Source organism: Parasteatoda tepidariorum, chromosome 3 (assembly GCF_043381705.1).
Source record: "Parasteatoda tepidariorum isolate YZ-2023 chromosome 3, CAS_Ptep_4.0, whole genome shotgun sequence".
Classification (NCBI taxonomy): Eukaryota; Metazoa; Arthropoda; class Arachnida; order Araneae; family Theridiidae; genus Parasteatoda; species Parasteatoda tepidariorum.
The window spans coordinates 59568957-59577034 of record NC_092206.1 but is presented as its reverse complement, the minus strand read 5'-3'; the positions used below and the strand labels follow the sequence as shown (position 1 = coordinate 59577034).

General features: G+C 29.8%; 1 long non-coding RNA gene across 2 annotated transcripts in view; it reads left to right on the top strand.

Annotated features, from left to right (window-relative positions):
• Positions 1–7274, top strand: part of LOC139425222 (uncharacterized) — a 35279-nt gene extending 28005 nt beyond the window's left edge. Inside the window, exons 1-3 of one of the 2 annotated variants that reach the window (XR_011636497.1) lie at positions 2346–2468; positions 3099–3537; positions 7031–7274. This is a non-coding gene — a long non-coding RNA (uncharacterized lncRNA). Of the gene's footprint in view, positions 1–2345; positions 2469–3098; positions 3538–7030 lie in introns of those variants that run through there. The other variant, XR_011636498.1, reaches the window with a different exon arrangement.
• Positions 7275–8078: the final 804 nt, after the last annotated feature.

Genomic DNA, 8078 nt, shown 5'->3' with positions numbered 1-8078 from the left:
ATATATATATATTACCTTTTTTTTCTTCCTTTATATTAATTTACTTTCCAAAATTCATTTATTGTCACTTTCTATATGTCATAGATACATCGTTTAAACTATAATTAATATTGCTGTATATTTGTAAACAAAATTTTAACCTCCTTTCTTTTGAAACTTTAAATAATTGATTGAGGTTGGCTGGAAGTAGTCGCCAGACGCGGATTATACGGGAAAGGGTTTAACTAACCTATGTACGTATCCGCGTCTGGAAGGAAAGGAAAAAAAAAGTTTCATATAATTTTCAGGGATAAAAAAATAGACACTTTTATGACCGTTTTCTTGAAAATTAATCGATCATTAAGGGGTTAAAATATTTTCAGATCAACTTAACTATAGTTTGTAAATAATCTAATATAATAGTGTGTGTGAAGATGTCTCACACAAAATTAAGTCTCCATATCATAATTACTATGTTGCAGTTGTCAGGATTGTTTTGATGAGTACCGGAAAAAAATTGCTTGATTGTGGTAAATTTTGACTATCATGAGCAACAGCCCCGAGCAACATTATGCTAAATGATACTGAATATCATTATTTTGATGGGACGAACTTCTAAAAACGTGTTTTGCTTATTCTATGAAATTAAAGTCATCTAAAGAGCAACAAATAATAACTAGAAAAATTATTTCAGATTTATTAGTTGCGTTGGCATAAAAATCTTTCAGTTATGTGCATGATTTCGTTCAGTGCATATTTATTGATTATTTCCTTTTTTTTTAAAATCCCGTGCGAAGAACGGGTATTCAGCTAGTATTAAAATAAATAAATAAGGAAGCAATATTCACTTTAGTAATGTTCTGCATTTGCTTTTCAAAATTACACTACTGTTATTTGATAAAATCCAAAGCGTTTCCTTGTGTACTATATTCTAAATCATTTTGGTGTTTTTATTTCTATTCTTATATTTGTAAACAAAATGGTTATTTGAATGATTTTAAATTTTCCTGGAAATGAGTCAATTTGTAAAAATCAATAAGAAAGGTAGTTTTTTTATTTTTCTTTATTTATGTATGTATTTTAGTAAAATAACTAAAGCTTTTGAAATAATTAAACAAAATAAATAAATTAAGTAAACAAATAAAATAAATAAATAAAATAAGAACTAATAAAACGCAATTGGAAAATAAAAATCATTTTAAATAAAAAATTATGAAAAATGATTAATATTAAAATAAATAAGAGAGGGAAATTCATTTTTATACTTTTTTAAAAGAAATTTTTTTTTCATTTGTAAGTCGTATTTTTTATGAAAATGACTGTTTATTTATGTATTAAATTTATTTATGCATTAAATTTATTATAAATTCTATTTCTTTATGCATACAATTATTTTCAAAAATTTTGAAATTTCTTATCATCAATGAACATTTTTTTAGAGGCAAATTATATTATTTAAATTCGCGAACACAGCTAAAGCGAACATTATTAAAATAAAAGATAAAAAACTGTTCTTCAATAATATTATTTTAAATATTGATCTATTTTTAATTTGGACGGTGTGAAAATTTTTAAATATTTTTAATTTAAATGTTTGTTTCTCTTTCCTTTATAATAATAAATTTTCTTTTACTTTTTTTCCCATCGAAATTCTTTTTTGTTTTCATTTGTTTAATTATATATTATTATTTTTTTTAAAGGAAAACAGTTCTATTTATCATTTTGTCGAAAATAAATTTTAGCTTAATAAAATTTTTAAAAATTTATGCAGTTGTGAACGTTTTATTTTTACTTCCTCGTGCTGTCATCTGCCGGTGAAAACGATTAAATTTTAGAAATGTCAACGATTTCTTCTATTTGTTTTACTTATTTTGTTTCATCCATTCCATTTATTCTCACAATTTTCTTTTTGTAAAAACAAACGATTCAAAATAAAGTATCATGAAATTTTTACGAAGAAAATAAAGCAATGGAACATTGTTTGAATAAAAAATTTTTTTGTTGCATTAAACATTATAGTAAATTTTTTAAAATAGCTTCTAATTTTTATTTGAATGATTAAATTTAATTGAGAAGTTATGAATGAAAAATTACATTAAAATAATTTCGAGTAGTTTTGTATATTTCTTAAACGAAATTTTAAATTAAGTTCCAAAATTTGAAAATATTTGTAACTGACACCCGTTTTTATTATAAAATCAGGATTGATGTCGAGTGCATCAAAAAAATGACCAATGATATGAAAAAACAAAGAAAAGCGAAATGATAATAAAAATTTGAAGTTTATTTTGTTTTATTTAAGAAACCAGAAAAGTTTATGTCAACAAGTTTTAAAATTAGTAACGAAATTCGCCAAAAGTTTGTGCTGTTGACTCTAAAACATCGTTTCTGTTCCATGCCAGACCATTTCAACTGGAGTATTGCACAGGCTTTTCATAATTTTGTCATCAAACAGCATTACATCCTTGCTGCAAAAAATGTTTATACAGGTATGTAATACACATGTGGATTCAATATTTCCAATAAAAAACTTTTTTAATTATATAAAAATATTATTTTATATTGCTTTCACTTTTACGAAATTCAATATATAATATATATTGAATTTCGTAAAAGTGTATATATATATAAAAGTTCAAAATGAAGGTAAAACAAAGGAAAATTACAGACATATAAAAAAAGGGGCAAAAGAAAAATAATAATAAAAAATAACAAGCAACCGGGGGAAAAAAATAATAAAAAAAATTCGAAGAAAAATGATAAATTTTTTATTGATATATACACACACAAATGTACGGATTGAAATATTATAATTTTGGATTATTAACACGAACGAACAAATAACGAATAAACAAAAATTTATTCAGAGTAAATTTTTTTAATTTATTTATTTTGTTTCTACATTTTTATGAAATTTCGAATTTTTTTTATGAAATAAATAGCATACATAATATTATAATTAATCAAATGTGAAATCTATGCTACATATATATATCTACATAGATACAATACACGTGTAGATTTTTGCATACTTGTTTTGTCTTACATATTTTTTGTAGAGATATTTTTTGTTTGTTTTTAGAATGATTTATTTGAACTATTTATTCTTAACTTTCCAGACTGTTCTTCTCTTTGCCTCAAAGAATCGAAGTGATAGTTTTTCCAGACAATGGATTTCACAACTTTCTAAATGCGCGAAGAAAAATCTGGAAGACTTGATTTGAAATCAATTAATTGCCTCTGTGAATCATATTTATGTCTGATTGCTAAATAAATATTTGATTGGCTAATATTGCTAGAAATTTTTAATGTCTAAACGAAAATTAAAAAAAATTTTTTTTTACATACTACCCCAACACAAAGATAATTATTTACTTAATCATTAATTCCAAATAATGTATCATTTATCGAAATTGCAAAAGTACAGCTCTCCTGATAGCCAGTTACCGTTCAGGGGGTTATGGTGGTTAAAGGTCCATAATGTCGAGAGAAACGGCATGAATGGTGGCAACTTAGACAGCTATGCTCACCGACAGCCTTTATATTCCAAATAAGCTGGTAAGTACTCATATGACATTTGTCCCGTGGATAGAACCTCAGTCTTCCGCGATAATTTTTTGAAAGCACACACTGAAAACTCACATTTAAACAAAATATGCACGGTGTTCTGTAATTGTCGCACTTAATATGGATATTTTCAAAATATTTGTCAAAATGGAAGTCTAAACATAATATATACAACTAGTGGCCTGTGCCCCTTGCTCGCTAACGCTCGCCAACCACCGAAAATTGCTACGCAATCTTAAATGGTTTGCTTCGCAAACCAAGCTCGCTTCGTTCGCTACTAACTTAGGTACATTGCAAATGCACAAAATTCTAAGAATTCAAAACAATCATTCAAATCCATATAACAACTTTTTTTTTAAAAAAAAATTACATCTTTTTAGTAAATACTAAGTCATTAAAATAAATTTGAATTCAAATAAATGACATGTAATTCGTTAAACCTATTAGAAATGTGCTATAGTATAAAATCTTAAAGCGTAACAGCACGACTGAGACTCATTTTTCAATGAATAACTAATAACAATAATAAAACAAATAAATTCGTGATATAAATCAAAAATCGTCAAATAAATTCGTAATATATAAATTCGTGAAAAAAAGCGCTTTCGACAAAATACTAAAATAGAGATCTATCGACAAAGACTACTCACTTCTGCCTAGCTTAATAGTATGAGATTGCCGCAGCTGATGCTCTCTGGTTATTTCAGTTTCCGTTTTTAAAAGCGCTATATGTTGAGCCACCTCAGCTAGATTTGGCATGTGACATTTTTAGCGGCAATCATTGGTCGATTCGCCGTGTAAGAGAAATAGTAACGTAAACAAAACAAAGCAAACGTTGCCACCGGCGGAAAAGAAATGCAGCCAAAATTTGGTAGCCACGTAAGAGAATTATATATATTAGATAGTTTGTAGATTAATGTTAAATCTGAAAAAGAGCAAAAACACTATTAAAGTGTAGCGCATCAATATTGACGAAGCTGGGACAGAAAAATGCCATTTTTTTTTTTGACTGATGGAGAAATTCGAGAAACGATCAGTCCACTGTCCCGCAGTGGACTGATGGTTAAGACACGGTTCCCAGCAGATCACCGAAGTCAAGCATCACTGGCTGCGGTCAGTGTGCGGGTGGGGGAAAACTTGGATCAGTCTGCGTAGGGACCGAGGGTGTGCGGTATTGGTCCTCGTTAAACTGTTCTACCGTAAAGTGCTCGACTTCGCGTGCAGGTCGTCGGGCTACCAAAGCGGGGGTGCCATCCCCTCTGCAGAGGATCAAAATTGTGATGGCATGTCTTCGGATCATCCTGAGGGATGTTTCCCAGACCGTCGCCAATAGCCCATTGTGCAGCTCTAGTGCGACGTAAATGAACTACAAGAACAAGATCGAGAGGAGACGAAAGAAAATTATCATAATCACCAATAGACAATAAATAATATAATTTTGTTACATCTGTAGCAATCGGCCGAGTAGTTCCTAAAAAAAGTTGTGACAATAATAATAAGAGAATAATAATAATAAATAAAGAATTTAGAGGATCCGATAATTTATTAAATTCGTAATCTATATTCAAACTGATATTTTTACAATGTTGTAGCAGTACTTTATTTTTGTCCCCCTAGAGCTGCGCAATAGGCTATTAGCGATGGCCTGGGAAACATTTTTGAGGATGATCCGAAGATGTGCCATAACAAGCTTGATCCTCTGCAGAGAGAATAGTTCTTCCGATTTGGCAACCGGACGATATGCACTTGACTTTAGAACTGTTTAACGAGGTCTGATACCTTGCACCCCCGGTTCATTCGCAAGATGATCAAAGTTGCCACCGACACTCTGACTGTACGCTAAGAGTTACTCTCGTAATAAGTGAAAAATTATAAAACAGAACTTAGTTTCATACACTATGTGGAAGAAAGTGACGGGACACGACACTATAACGACATAAACCCATATTTATTAAAATTAATAGGAGGTAGGGCCTCCTTTGGCTGCGATCACAGCTGCAACCCTTCTGGGCATGCTTTCCACTAAATTAGCCATAGTGGCAAGAGGAATTTCCTTCCAAATGTTTAACAGGAAGTTTTATAGTTCATGCTTGCTTTTGGGGAGTGGGGTGCAGGCCCTTAACCGACTGTCCAATTCGTCCCAGAGATGTTCAATTGGGTTAAGATCAGGGCTCTGCTTCGGCCACTCCATGCGTTTAACGTTGTTGTTCACATACCAATCAAGAGTCCTCCTTGCAACATGGGATCTTGAGTTGTCGTCTTGATACAAGCAATCATCCATACCGTACGTTGCCCACAAGGTAGAAAGGACATGATTGTCGAGAATATGACAGTATCCATCGGCATTCATCATACCATCAACCTTCACCAGTGGGCCAGCCCCATACCAGGAGAAACAGGCCCATACCATCAATCCTCCTTCACCAAACTTTACAGTTGTCCCGTCACTTTCATCCATATAGTGTAATTTAAATTTTAATATTTATTAAGAAGCAAGAATATAAAAGTCATAAATTTCTGCGATATTATTTTATCAGGCCATAGAAAAACATTTAATTTTGTCTATAAAGTCGTAATTCTATGAAATTCCTATATTACTCTTAAATTTCTTTGTGAGTACAGCAAGTGTTTGATTACTCTAGTATTTATAGGTTACAACGTAATCATTTTCAATTATTGTGGTTCACTCTGTAGCAGGTGATTTTATATACTTTTGAATGTTGTGATACTGTCAGATTAGTTATTATTATTTCTTTTTTAGCTTGTTAAGTTCTTTGATATGTTTGATGAATCACTTTGTTTACGAGAACTTTGATTTGTTTACTTTTATGCTTCATTCTATCTGAAAGCACAAATTTTGTCTCTTTAATTACGTAATAAAGTTATTTTCGAGAAGACTGTACACTAAAAAGTCGGTCATTATTTTATATTTCATGTATCTTAAGTAAAAACAATAAAGCTATTGACATCAATCCAGTAGTTTGAGAGCAATGCATAAATATACAGATGTTTTGAAATTATTTTTTAAGTTACAGACCAACAGTAAGATAAAAAAATTAATTTCAATTAATGAAAGAAAAATTTATGCTTTCCTTTCTGCGGTATATTCTAAATCTTTTATAAGAATGCAGTTTTTTTAACTGCCCTAGGATTCGAATTTGATCAGGAAGAGATGACTGACTGATAATTAATTAACTAATATATATTTTTTTCCCTTTACACTTGATCTGGCATCTCTTAAAATTGTTTTAAAAACTTAAAATTTCCACACTTAATGCTTCGTTATTAGATAATAATTTTTGTTTCAGACAATACATCATATTACCAACGTAAAATAGGAAATACTTAAGATAATTTGTGAAACTGTCTCTAGAACTATAATAAAATTTAATTGTTCTTATTAGTAATATATATTACATGAATCAATTTTTTAATTATTAGTTTTTTTATAAATCTTTTGGATTTCGTTTTTTCTTTTGGTCAGCACACTTTTCGACTGGATCAACGTCATTGACTAGATCAACTTTAACACCATAATGAAAGTATGTAAAATTCAATCCACTTTGACGTCATCATGAAAGTTTCTTGAAGTTTCTCCTGGCCCAACTGCCTATAGCGCCCTCTGGCAACACTCAGCGGAAACGGTTAGTGTATTCAGTGGAGGGGAATTATTAACGCATGATAGACAAGGAATAGTTGACATTGGTATTTTATGTGTCTTTGCCACATTTTTATTTACTTCTGTATGATTATATTTGTACCATGAATGAATGAATAATAATTTTTGTGATTTCTATAATATTAATTTCAATTAAAACTATTTAATTAATGTTGGATTACGTGAAATTCTTTCATATAGGCGGATAACCTTAAATAGACAAGCACAGGTGGCACTAGGGGTTAAATTTCGTCTTAAGACATTTGAATTACTACTTCCGATTTATTTTTACCCCTAAGCTTGAAAAGACACGTCATCCAATATTATTATGCTTGTATTTACAATATAACGCGTTCTTTTAATTTAACTTTCAACGAAGCAAATAAACAAATTCGGAAGACTCCACATGGATGATGAGACTAATAAAAAAAATAACAAACGGTAATATTTTACACAAATGTAGCCAAATAAATGATAACAGTAAAACTTTCTATACATAAAATAAGCGGATGGATGCACAGGAAATTTTCTATCTTTCGATAATTTCTATAAATCGAAGAACATTAAAAATGGTGAGAAATTTAAGTATTTAGAATAAATATTTTAACTAAATTACTTTGCAAAATGTATTTCTATCTTCATTAACAAATTACTCCCTTATTAAATTGGGTATACTATAGCCTACGTCACAGGTTGTGTTATTCCTACTAAATTTAACCCATGAACGGCATTTTCTGCGAGCCTAACTTCAAGCCACAAATAAACAAACGAAGTATTTGATCGTTTAAATAGCTCCTCGCCAGATTTTATTGCATTATAAAGAAAAGTAATTGATATTCGATTTTTAATTAATAATTGATTTATGTGGATAGTG